General features: G+C 56.6%; 1 long non-coding RNA gene across 1 annotated transcript; it reads left to right on the top strand.

The window, feature by feature from the left end:
- Positions 1-4,571: 4,571 nt before the first annotated feature.
- On the top strand, positions 4,572-10,004 carry LOC125181946 (uncharacterized). The gene is made up of 3 exons (XR_010834937.1): positions 4,572-5,716; positions 7,015-8,388; positions 8,801-10,004. It is a non-coding gene; the product is annotated as an uncharacterized lncRNA (long non-coding RNA).
- Positions 10,005-11,739: the final 1,735 nt, after the last annotated feature.

Genomic DNA, 11,739 nt, shown 5'->3' with positions numbered 1-11,739 from the left:
TGGCCTCTCAGTGTGCCGCTCGCCATGCCCCAGCCTCGCAGGCCGGGCATGTGCCCCTCCTCTGCTGCGGCCACGCAGGGTGGGCAGGAGCATGGGGGAAAGGGAATGGGAATGGGGCTGGGGGCTGCCAGCCCCGTGCTGGCTGTGGGCAGCCGCTCACATCTGATGGGCAGAGCAGGCGGCCGATCCGAGGGCCGATGAGAAGAAAGCCCATCTTTAACCAGATTTTGTGTTTGTTTTTGTTGTTGCTTTAACCGAAGTGGCTGGAGCGCAGTAATTAAAGGCTCAGTGGCTCTAATTGGAATAGGTTTAAACTCGAGGTCAAAATCCCTTCTGGCACTTCCTCTGCCTAATAACCATCAACAGAAATCAAACAAATCCAACTGGCTCCAGCCACTAATCTGCAACAAGCAAAGGTCGCGGCGGTGATAAGAGAGCGGAGCGACCGCAAACAGCACTACTTAAAAACATATGCCGGGACGTGCCGGAGCGCGGAGCAGCGCAGCGCCCCGGCCCCGTGTGGGCAGCAGGACGGTGTGATGCCCACGAGTGGTGTCGGGGACACAGGGGACAGAGCCAGGACCGGGCACCTCGTGTCACAGCGAGCGGTGTCGGTGCAGAGCAGGGGATGGGGCAGGCGGGCGCTCAGCGCTGTGCAGCACGGGTGTTTCACCTAAATTCACGTTTCCTTTGCACAGACAAAACAGCTGGGGCCGTGATGGGGTTGGAGGAAGAGTGCTTGCACACGGGCATTGGTTTTGGGGCGCTGTGCGCGGCATGGGGCTGAGCCCCAGCCCATCCACGGCTGCTGCTTCCTACCCACGGCCGGAGGTCACTGCCCTGCCAGGTCGCCACTTTAACTGCTCTCCTAATTATGGCCTCATCTGGACCTTTAAAGTGCTCTGGGAGGGGGAAAGGAACAGCAGAAGAAAGGAAAGGGGTTGCAGATGTGCGGGGCGGCGGGGGGCCAGCGCAGCATCCTCCTGCCCTGGGATGCTCGGCCGTGCGCCGCGGGGACGGGATGCGGCTGGGTGCAGAGCGGGCTGTCCCTCCCTGCTGGTGGCTCTGCCCGGCCCCGCTGGGTGCCTCGAGTGACTTTTGCCTATGGGTTGTGTGGTTCTGATGCTCTGGGGCTCTCTGTCACTGCTCCCCTCCCTGCCAGCCCTTGCACACACACACATTGCCCTGTGGAGCAGGTCTGGCGGTGAGGTGCTGTGCTGTGTCCCAGCGTGGATGTGGAGGGGTCCTGTGTGTGCCACCAGGCTGCCCTGCTCCGGGACCCCCAGGTGGGGCAGTGCCAAGGGGTGTGCTGCGCGTTCGGGCAAGGATGTGCTCGTGTTACTGCTTTGTTTGTAACCCTGGCGTTGCAAAGGAGATGGGAACCGCCACTGCCCCAAAACCTAAAGATTGGTTCAAGTCTGCAGGTGCAGACAGTAACGCAAGGGAGAACACAGAGCTTGGCTCTGACAATGGTTTAAAACTCCCAAATGAAAAGCAAACCCAAAACACGTCCTGAAGCTGCTGCGGATGCCCCTGCACATGTTTGGAGCAGTGGCGGAGGCAGGAGGGCAGGGGACAGCTCTGCCCGTCCCCGCGGCGCTCCCCTCCTTGTCCCAGCATTTTGGGGACCAGCTGAAGCAGCTCAACGTGAAAGTAACGGTGCCACTCTGCGGAGGGCACGGCCAGCGGGGCCTTTCCACCACGAAACTTGCCTCTGAAAGTTCTGCAAATGCCGAGAGGAGAGACGCAATTAGGAGCTTGCTTTTTGGAGAGGCAATGCTTCTATTAAGCAAGCACTCTGTTTATGTCCCCGCTAATTGAAGTAAATTGCTTTCTGCAATCAAATTGGGAAGTTCCCCTTCCGATCATGATGTGAGCTGTGCTTTAGTTCATGATTTCCAGTATTTAGTCTGCTTTTAGTGCTCTTCCCCTAATTAATTTCATGTACTCAGCCGATCTCTGTGAGCCTGCAGGGCTGTTGTTTGCAGGGCTCTGGTGCTCTTTGGAGCACCCCACAGGACGGAGGCAGGAGGGCTTTCTCTGTCTCTCTTTCCGCATCCCCCAGCCTGGTGCATCACCGGCGTAGAGCTGGGGGCGCCTGGGGACCGGCGTCGCTGCGTCCCAGGCACCGCGGCTGCCTGAGGGTGGGCTGCTGGGCGGCTGCGGGCCACGGCCTCGGCGGTGGGAAAGACATTTCTAATCCGGCCCAGCAGAAAATTGCTATACCAGATTAGAAATTAAGACCAGCGAGCAGGCAGGAGTCACTTCTGTTTGCTGTGGTCGCAGTTGTTCCCCTCAGTGATCTTACGGCCTGTTCTCACCGTTACACACCAAAGGGAGGGAGGGCTGCTGACCGTACCGCGAGTGCCATCTCCCCCATGCCAGCGGCCTCGACGGCTGCTTGCAGCGCACACAATTGCTGCTATTCCCACTTCTTTTCCTTCTTTCCATTCTGTAGAGTGCCGTGGTGTCGTCACAAGTGTTTTTCAAGAGCTGTGTTGAAAAATAAGGCCTTATCTACAAGCAAATATGCACCATCTTAATGTAACTGGCATCTCCCCGCGTTTCAGATTCATAGCGTTTTACTTTGGTTAAGTTTAAATCGATTTTGAATTGGCATAAAACGTAAAGGAAACGAGCACTCTTGAACCAAAATAAGGGATACCCACCAGACTGCCCAGCAGTGCGGCAGAGCCGGCTCCCTGTGCTGCTGACGGTGATGTTGCCACCCTTGGGTGCTGGTCCCTGGTGCGGACCTGCCCGGGGTGCTCGGCCCTTTGGGAAGGGCCCACTGCAGGCACCGGTGCTGCACAGGCACGTCCCAGGTTTTTGCTTTCGCTCGTGGATTTGGGTGGCTCGCGGTGACATGAGTTACTGCCTCTGCGGCCAATAGTCGGGGAAGAGGAGCCAGTCGTATTCCAGGCTGCGACGGTTTTGTGCTGTGATGACATGATCAAAACATTAAGGATCCTGCTTCTCGGGGAAATGCAGGAATCCAAAACATCTGGTAAGTTTGTTAGTGCTTGTGTTGCCTTCCTTCGTGCCTTTGTTCAGCCCTTCCAATTACTGCTTCTAAGTATAAACTTAAAACAGAGATGAGGCTGGGCTTGTGGGGAGCATATGGACAAATGGAAAATAAACAGCATCAGGAATTCTTGGTTAATGAGCTCTTGGATGATAAGATACCACCAAAAAAAAAAAAAAAAGCAGAGGTCTCAGCTTCATCCCTGTCATATCATGAGAAGAGAACCTCGCCAACACCCACCGGCACCCTGAGGCTGTGCTGGAGCACATCGATCTCACGGTATGCCCAGACCCCAGGCAGTGGAGGATACGAGGATAGCGTCGTTGTCCGCGCTGGACCAGTGCTTGGTGGCTTATGAGAGCCTCGTGGGGCTGACACCTCGACTCAGGCCGTGGCAATGACCTTCAGCTGCTGGGTCTGCTGGACCGGGGCCTCCCAGTCCTCACGGCAGAAGTGGAGCTGAGAAGACAGAGGTGTTACTGGTCTCTGCATCCCAACTCCAACAACACCGAGCTTTAAATTCCCACTGGAATTAGTAGATGAATAAGCAGTTCTGTATCTCCACACGAGAGAGGCTGGAAGTCTTCATCCACAGTATTTTTTCACCCAAAAACCTGAGGTGCTTTGAGAGATGAAATAGTTAGGCCGTGCTCACCCCTCTGTGACCACGGCTGCACCACCAGCACCTCGCCAGGGCTCAGGACCCGCTCCCCGGCGGCGCTGCTGTTGGAGGCAGCTGCGGGCTGCAGCAGGCACGTCCCGGCAGGAGGCTGTCGGGGTTTTATGGATTAACAACCGAAACCCAGCAGGACTTCTCCCTCTGCTGTGGGCAGCATGCCGTCCCCGAGCCTGTCCCACCAGAGGCAGCCGGCGGCGCAGGCCCCGCGCTGGGTCTCCGTAGGCAGCGCCTGTTCCCCTTTGGCCCCTCTCGATGTGCACGATATTAATTACCCCAGCTGAACAACAGGAACCCGGTCCTTCCTCCTCAAGTTCAAGGTTCCTGTCTCTCCTTCTTCCTGACAGAAGGATGGATGTTTCCTCACACTCGAGGGAGCAGCCACCCTCCGAGCTTCGCTGCGCGGCTGCGGCGAGGCTGCTGCCTGCATTACTTCTGGTGTAGGGCTGCTGGAGAGCAGCGCGCACCTCGCACGCCCCGCGTGTCCGCCTGAGCCACGTGGCAAGGCGTCCATCCCCGCGTGCCTTGGCTGCCCAGGGCTGATCCTAAGCGCTCCTAAAACTCCCCCGAGTTTCCCCAATGACCGTTAACAGCTCCTGGAGCAAACTGACGGCCAGCGTTTCACGTGTGCACGTAGATATTATTTTTTCAGCCTCACACCAACAGACTCGTTGGAGGACGTGGTGTGTTCCCACCCACACACGGCCGGGAGCAGTGGCAGACGGACGCAGGGGCACTGGGGCTGTGCCGGGGCTGCCCACACACAAGAGCATCACGCGGGGTCCCCACTGTCCCTGGGGGTGCCCGGGACCCTTGGCTCACGGGGCTGCTGTCTGGTGAGGATTTACTGAGGGACAGACGGACAGACATCGTGCCCGGGGGGGGCGAGGGGGAAACCCGCAGCCCTCTGGTTGCGCTGTGTGTGAAGGAGAAGAGGAGGGACGCGGAGCTCTTTGCTTTTCACACGCTGTTTCTGTGCACGAGCGTTGAGGATTTCTGTCCCAGCGATGGGGCAGGAGCACCGGCCTGTGCTGGGCATCGCCCCGGGGCTGCGGGGCACCAGGGGCTGGTCGGGGCCGTGCTGCGAGCGGCTCACATGAGCCAGGACAGCCGCTGGGCACGGGCAGCCTTACGCCGTCTCCTTCCAGAAGCAGCGGGAACGCAGCGCCAATGCAGCCATCGCTTCCTCTCCCGGGCCAAAACGCTACTTAAGCATTAAACCTCGCTGACCAGCACGAGGTGACAGGTTTTGGTCCAACTTGGAAGCGATTAGTTAGAAATCAAAGAAGCGAGCGCATTGTTTGTTACCGCTTTATCCTTTTTTTTTCCAGGGGAAATTGGGATTCTTTAATTGGCTCAGTTGGAGAAAAAAAAAAAACAAAAAGCAGATCAAACAGCCAGTGAGCTGGAACAACAAAGGAATGTCCTGGTATTTCTTTTTCCAAGTTTAGAAATGGAAGTCAGGGCAGCCTTGGGATTTGTGGAAATTCCTCTGTGCATTGTTACGAGGTGGAGGAAGTGGTTTCGAGTGCAGCTACTGGTTTCGGCGCTGGGAGCGGGGTCGGTTTCCACCGGGGGAGCCGATGCTGCTGCTGCTGCCCGCACCGGGTGCCCCTGGCCGTGGTGGCGCGGGTGCCGCCTGGTGCTGGGCGCGCCGCCGCCGACATTTCCCCGCTGACCCAGCGCACGGGGCCGACACCTCGCACGGGTGTCGCGGGGAGCCCCGGCCCCCCCCCCCCGCCCCCTCCCAGGGCTTTTTTGATGGCACGAGGCCTAGGAAAATAAGTGGAAACATTTTTCCATTCCTGCTGGTATTTCTTTCTCGCAGCTGCTTGGCACAGTTGGAGCTGGAGCGGGGTGTTTTCAGTGCACTATCAGCTTCTCAAAGAGCCGTTCCCATTTCCACGCGGAGCTGTTCCTGTGGCCCTGTGATATAGATCGCGCTTTTAAACTGTTACTGCTGGTTTTCAAATGCCAGAGGGTCATTAGTAACAAAACGCCTACCATTCCCCCAGGTAGGTTATAAATATATTGCGAGGGGAGAGGAGAGGGATCCTGCTTTAACACACGCATGCTGTTTGTCTTCCGTGTTGCAATATAGGGGTTTTGTTGTGTTTCTTTTTTCCTTTGGCAAGCACGTCAGAGCGGCTGGAGGACGAGCCCTGCTCCCCGCCGCCTGGAGCTGGGCTGGAGCCGAGCGGGGCTGGGAGGCAGGAAACGGACTGGGACTGGGATTGGGACTGGGACTGGGACTGGGACACACGTGCCATGCCGCAGTGTCCCTGGGGGCGAACCCCTGCTGGGCAGGAGGCAGGAGGCCTGTTGGCTCCTGCCAAAAACCAGCCTCCTCCAGAAAGTCCTCGTGGCTCCACGGAGGCCGGCCGAGCTGCGCCGTGCCCCAGGAGCTCAGACCCTGCCCTGCTGTAGCTCCTGCTGCAGCAGGCCGTTGCTGCAGGTGGGCCCCTGGGAGCACCTTGCGCTTAAAATTCCGATTTTTCTGTTTGTGTTTCAGGGAAATTACAGCTCGGCGGTAGGGGGGCAGCGGGCAGCCGCATGGGGCTGTGGAGGGGCAGAGCCAGCGCGGCACGAAGGTGCTGTGAGAGCACCAAGCGCCGCCCACGGCGATGCGGTCCTCCGTGTCAGCTCAGAAACAGGGGGTGGTTTTTAAGTGGGCATTTATTTTTTCCATACTTGACTGCTTTTTGTTCTAATGTTTTAATTCAGTTTCTTCCTGCAGTCGCAGAAGTGCTCTGGAAGTTAATATAAAACAGTATTACATTTTTGTGTGTTTTGGGTTTTTTGTCTAAGCTTTTATTAGGCTTGTCATGCAAGTCATCACGCAAAAATGTAAAAGGAAAAATGATGTGTGTGTGTGTGTGTTCGTACTGGCGACCAAACCCAAGCCCCATCGATACACGAGGCAGGGAATTGTTCTTTGTGTTTCAGGGAAATTAAGTCCTGCCCGAGGAAGCCCTCGGGGCAGCGAGTGGTACCGATTGTTTTATTCGTGCTCTCCGATGAGATGTCACCCTCGTGTCCCCGAGCCCACCGCAGGCTCTCGGATATTAAGGTGCTGAGGCAGGGCTGTGTCGGGTGCTGTGTGAGAGGAGCTTGAGGACGACAAGAAGATCATCCTCTTCTGAGAACATGCAGATTTACAAGGATTGTCTAGGCAGTTTAGCTGCAGGAAAACAAGCCTTCAAATGTTTTTTTCTTAGGCTTGGTTCAGTCCCTTGTCACCCCAGCGGGCAGGAACTCTGTCGCTGGGTACTCTGGAACTCACATTTTCTTTCATCCCACTTATTCCCTACAGAAACGATCTTTGTTTGGCAAAGAGTGGAGAATGCAAGGTGAACCGAAATGCTACAGGGAATGTCTGGCTGGAGGGTGCATCCCTGGCCGGTTGTACTTCATCCGGAAGAGAAAAGGAAAAACGCGAATGATTCTGCTACCTGACAGGCTATGCAAGAACCGAGAAGCTAAATATTTAGTGGTTTTAATTCAGGGGAAAGGAAAGGGATTTGGAGAGCCAAGGAAGCAGGTGCACGTGCGCGTGCGGGGCAGGGAAGCACCACGCAGCGGGGGCTCGCGAGCTGCAGCAAAAAGCTGCAGAGACCCAGGGCTGGAGGAGCTCTGCCAGCGCCAGCGAAGTGCGGCACAGCCCCGTGCAGCACGTGCTGAGCTGGATGGGGGGGAAACAGTGTAAATATACGTGCTGTTCTTAAAGAAAAACATCCTCTGTGTCCTTGAAAAGTGGAAATGTAGGAGGAACAGATAAAAACCAGAGTGAATCGTATTAAAGCGATGTCCCCCTCTGTATCTACCCTGCATCTGACTTCTCCACTGCAGTTTGGGGTCTGATGTTTTCTCGCTAAACTCCAAAGTCCCTTTTGCTGAGTATTGTGCCCGTTAACAGGGATTAACTAGAAGACTTGACACAGATGTCTGATCTCCCTGTCCCCAAACCATCAAATACAGAAGTGCCACGGGCACTGCAGACGCACCCCGCTCACTCCCCACGTGCCGCACAGCGTCCCGCACCGGCCCCGCTGGTTGCACGGCTGCCCGCAGAGGACTCGGCTTTGTTGGAGGCAGGGGACAAAAATTTCCTGAGGACTCCTTTTGCCGGTGCCGTCAGCTGTGGGGCAAACACCGTCCAGCAATGGGGTCCTTGCCTCTGCTCCCAGCCGCCCCCCGCCTGGGGCTGGCCGCCTGCGGGGCTCCGTGGCACGGTGGGGCCGGGGGCTGCTGGTGCGGGGGCTGCCGAGGCTTGTTCTGCACTTAGCGCGAGCATGGAATTATAACACTTATGGTTATCCCAGGGTTTTTAACTCCCTTGTTTCTTCCAGACTATGTAATTTTGGGGGTAGCCTTTTTGTTGTAGCGTAATGGTTATTATAATAATTTTATTTCCAGTGCTCGTGGCACGGAAACCAAGAAATCCGGAGGGAGCAGGGAAACCGTTTTCTGAACTGACAGAACGAATCATGTGAATCGAGCAGGAATTTAAGTAGAGGTGAGCTGTCGAGAGCAGCCAGCACGGAGAGCTCCCAGTTCCCGTGACTCCTCCAGGCTGAAAAAGCAGCCGCCGCCTGCTCTGCTGTGCCCGGCCACCTCCAGAAACCGCGGAGCGGGCCAGTGGCCAGCGGCGCTTCCCCAGGAAAAAGTCAACGAGGGACTTTTGAGAGTAAGTACATGGGAGCTGATCTCCCCTGAGCTTTCGGGAGTGCTCGATGCTGTCACATCAGGGCGCTTGAACACCGCTCTCCCAAAGCCTGGGTGTTGTGTGCTAGTATCAAACCCCATTTTAGAGCATCTTGCACTTCTTATTCTTATTTTTGTCTCTACACACAATGCTGGTACTGAAAGTCCCTAAATACACAGACGTGCTTCATCACTGCTTTAAATGCAGCCTGGATGGGATGCTCAAGGCTGGCCCTGGTCGGAGCGAGCCTGGGTGGCTCCCCTTGAAGCCAGCTGAACTCCGAGACCGTCTGAGCGTCTGTGCTGGGCGAGGCGCTCACACGGACACCAGCGAAGCTTGCCCTTCCTGCCAGTGGGAACCTGGTTCTCATTTGTGGATTCCGGCTTTTTTTCAGGCAGAAACTGTAAACCCCGAGCGAGTTTCAGCCAGGAAGCATGGGCTGAGCATCCTTCCCTCGGCCTGAAGGAAGCTTTTGCACATGCTCTGCCGAACCAAAGGGGATGGTCCCTGCTCGGGGCAGTAAGCAGGTGCCCTGCCGCTGTCCTGCAAGTCCCACCAGCAACCTGGAGGGGAAATCCTGGCCCTCCCGTGGCAGCGTGGGCAGTGCTGGCGTGTGCGGAGGTGGAATGCGGCGCTTGGCTTCCCAACGCCCCGGCACTGAGAGGTTAAAGTGGCTGGGACTTAAAAAAAAAATACGTGCAAGAAAGAAAATCCTCATTTGCTGAAGAGAGAAAGGAAGGAGGGGGGGTGGGGGGAAGTTGTTTGTTAATAATAAAGAATGAGCTTCTACAAAGACCTCGTGTCCAAAGCTCTTTAACTTTTCCTGGCATTTCCCATCCATTCCATTGTTAAGCCCTCCGCTGTCGGAAAGCAGCGCCGGGCCAAGGCGCTCGGTGATCTCATCGCCAAGGCTCGTGCAGTCGCCTCTGTTTACGCGCCGCGCAGCATTTGCTCCTCAGATTTGGTTTCCTACTTTGAAGAAAAAAAAAAAATTCTTTCATTTGTGCAGCGGGCTCCCCCCGCCCCGGGCGCTGGGGCTGTGAGGAAAATAGCACCTCAGTGGTTTTCAAGGAGAGGATGGCCCACAGTGGATTCCCACAATTTATAAGAGGAGACAGGAAGGCCTTAGTGACTCATAAACACCAGCAGATTCTGTGTATGAGTTTCTCTTTGTTGTTTGTTATCCTTAATTTCATGGTTTTCCTTCTTTTGAGCGTGTTTGTATATTTTAGACGATGCCGTCGTTCAGTCGGGACGCCGTGCGTGTGGTTCCCACACAGGAGCAGCGCTGCCTGCCTTACGGCGCCGCTCAGCCGAACGCCAAGAGCCGCCAGCGGGAGCCCCTCAGGGCTCCGCTCCGTGCCACGTCCCGACACGCCGACCGTGGGGCAGGGGCGAGGAGCGAGGGGGACGTTTCTGTGGCCTGTGTCAGGACCTGGCCGACAGGAGCGGCCCCTCCTGCAGGCAGGGTCACGCTGCCCAGCACCGCTCCGCAGCGCCCAGCCTCCGGCTCCTCAACCGAGCAGCCCCGGGCCCAGGCACCCGTGGAGGTGGTTTCATCCTGCTGGGAAGCCAACGCGTTACGAGGCGAAGCCCCTTTTCAGACGAGGCGTTTCACCTGCGTAAGGCTTTATTTCACCACGCAGCCTGGCTGTCAGCTGTTGGACTGCCGAGCCGCAGCCGCCGAGTGCCTGCGTGCTGGGAGCGGCTGTCGGCTGCGGGTGCATCTCCGTGCAAGAGGTGGTCTGAAAGAGCCTTTCATGCTCTTCTCTGGACTTGGGGACAATAACGGAGCAGCTGTTTAAATATGCCTGAAATTTCAGAAACACACAGGCAAGCAGTAAGCTTTCCCAAGGTGGCTGAGTAATCTTGTTTGCTTTAGCATTTTAGTCCCCCAATTACCCAAGTGAAGGATATTGCCTCTTTAAACAGAGTTCAAAAAGCCCAAGAATTTTTTATAAATAGCTCACATCCTCTTGATAACAACCAGGCTGCTATTTATTGCCCACTTCCCCTCAGACAGACAGGTCAGAGTATTTAAAATCGCACTTCCCATGAAATCCAGAGGAACTTGGTTTTCCAGGTTCCTACAATTGTTTGTCATTCTGGGTTTCCTTTGCAGTTTACAACATTCAGCCAGGCTAACCCTGAAAGGAGCTGGCCACGGGACTGTTAAGGTATATTGCTGCTTAGTTGGAGTCCTAATACACATTTTCCGCTTGCTTCTTTGGGACTGAAAGACAAGCCCATCACTTCCCGGCAGCATGGGGTCTCTCCAATCCGTTTTTTTATTATCCCAGGACCCCACTGAGTGCTCTCTGTCCCTATTTCACATCCCCACCTCCTGCTCTCTCAGAAGCCACGTGGCCGAAGCCCTCTCTCCTGGCTTGGGCAGGTGGGCATGCAGCAGCTGCCACTTTTGTCCGTTTTGGGTGTCTCTGACGGGACAGATCTCCGCTTCTCAGCTGGGGCTGGCTGCTTCCAGCATCTCGCCTTTCAGATAGAGCATTTAAGCTCTTGCAGAAGATGAAGATTGGTAAAAACGCATTCCATTCTCCCCTCTATCCAGGTGTGTTTGAAAGTAAATTACGCTGCCCCGCTCCCTGGGCGGCCGGCGGGGTGAAATCCTGGCTGTGCTGCTCTGAAACCTCGGCAAGCTCCGCTGCTGTTCTCCAGGCTGAAGGCGCAGAGGGTGGGCTGGGCGCTGGGCTCCGGGCTCGCAGCCTGGCGTCCCCCAGCCCCACGCTGCGGCACGCGGCTGCTGCTGGCTGACTACCAGCTGTGGGCATCTTCACACCAGGGAGACCCAAAGGCTGTTTTTTATTATTATTTTTTTTAATTTTATCCAGGCTATCTCCTCCAACCAAGACTTTCTCAGTTTGCTGTTTGTTTTTCAGCTTGCACCCAGCTTGAGCACAGACTCCCCGGGTCCTCCACTTTGCAGCTGAGGTTTCCCCACTGAGGCGCTACCCGCACCGTCCCCGTCCTTCCCTGCAGGCGGGGGCTGGATACGGCCCGGGGCTGGGAGGGGTGGCCGCAGGAGGGGGCGGTGGGGGCCTCAGCACCCGACACCCGGGGCTGTTGGCATCAGGGAGCAAAACAAAATGCAGAGGCAATTTATCGCGGCCATTTGTCCGCCGCTCGCAAATTGCCGACCCTCGCAGGTGTGTGACCCCCACCGGCCCCTGCGTGCCCGCGGGAGCCAGCTCCTGGTGGGGACGGGGCTGGCGGCTGGCCGAGCGCTCCGGCCCCGATTCTCGCTGCGTGAGTGCTGCCTCGTGCACCAGAAACCGCTCGTCACTGGGAGATGCTGACTTGGGAAGCGAGCCGGGG

The sequence above is a fragment of the Anser cygnoides genome, chromosome 14, assembly GCF_040182565.1.
Source record: "Anser cygnoides isolate HZ-2024a breed goose chromosome 14, Taihu_goose_T2T_genome, whole genome shotgun sequence".
NCBI classification, from domain to species: Eukaryota; Metazoa; Chordata; class Aves; order Anseriformes; family Anatidae; genus Anser; species Anser cygnoides.
Note: the sequence above shows the minus strand (reverse complement) of the source record. Positions and strands in the feature narration are given on the sequence as shown.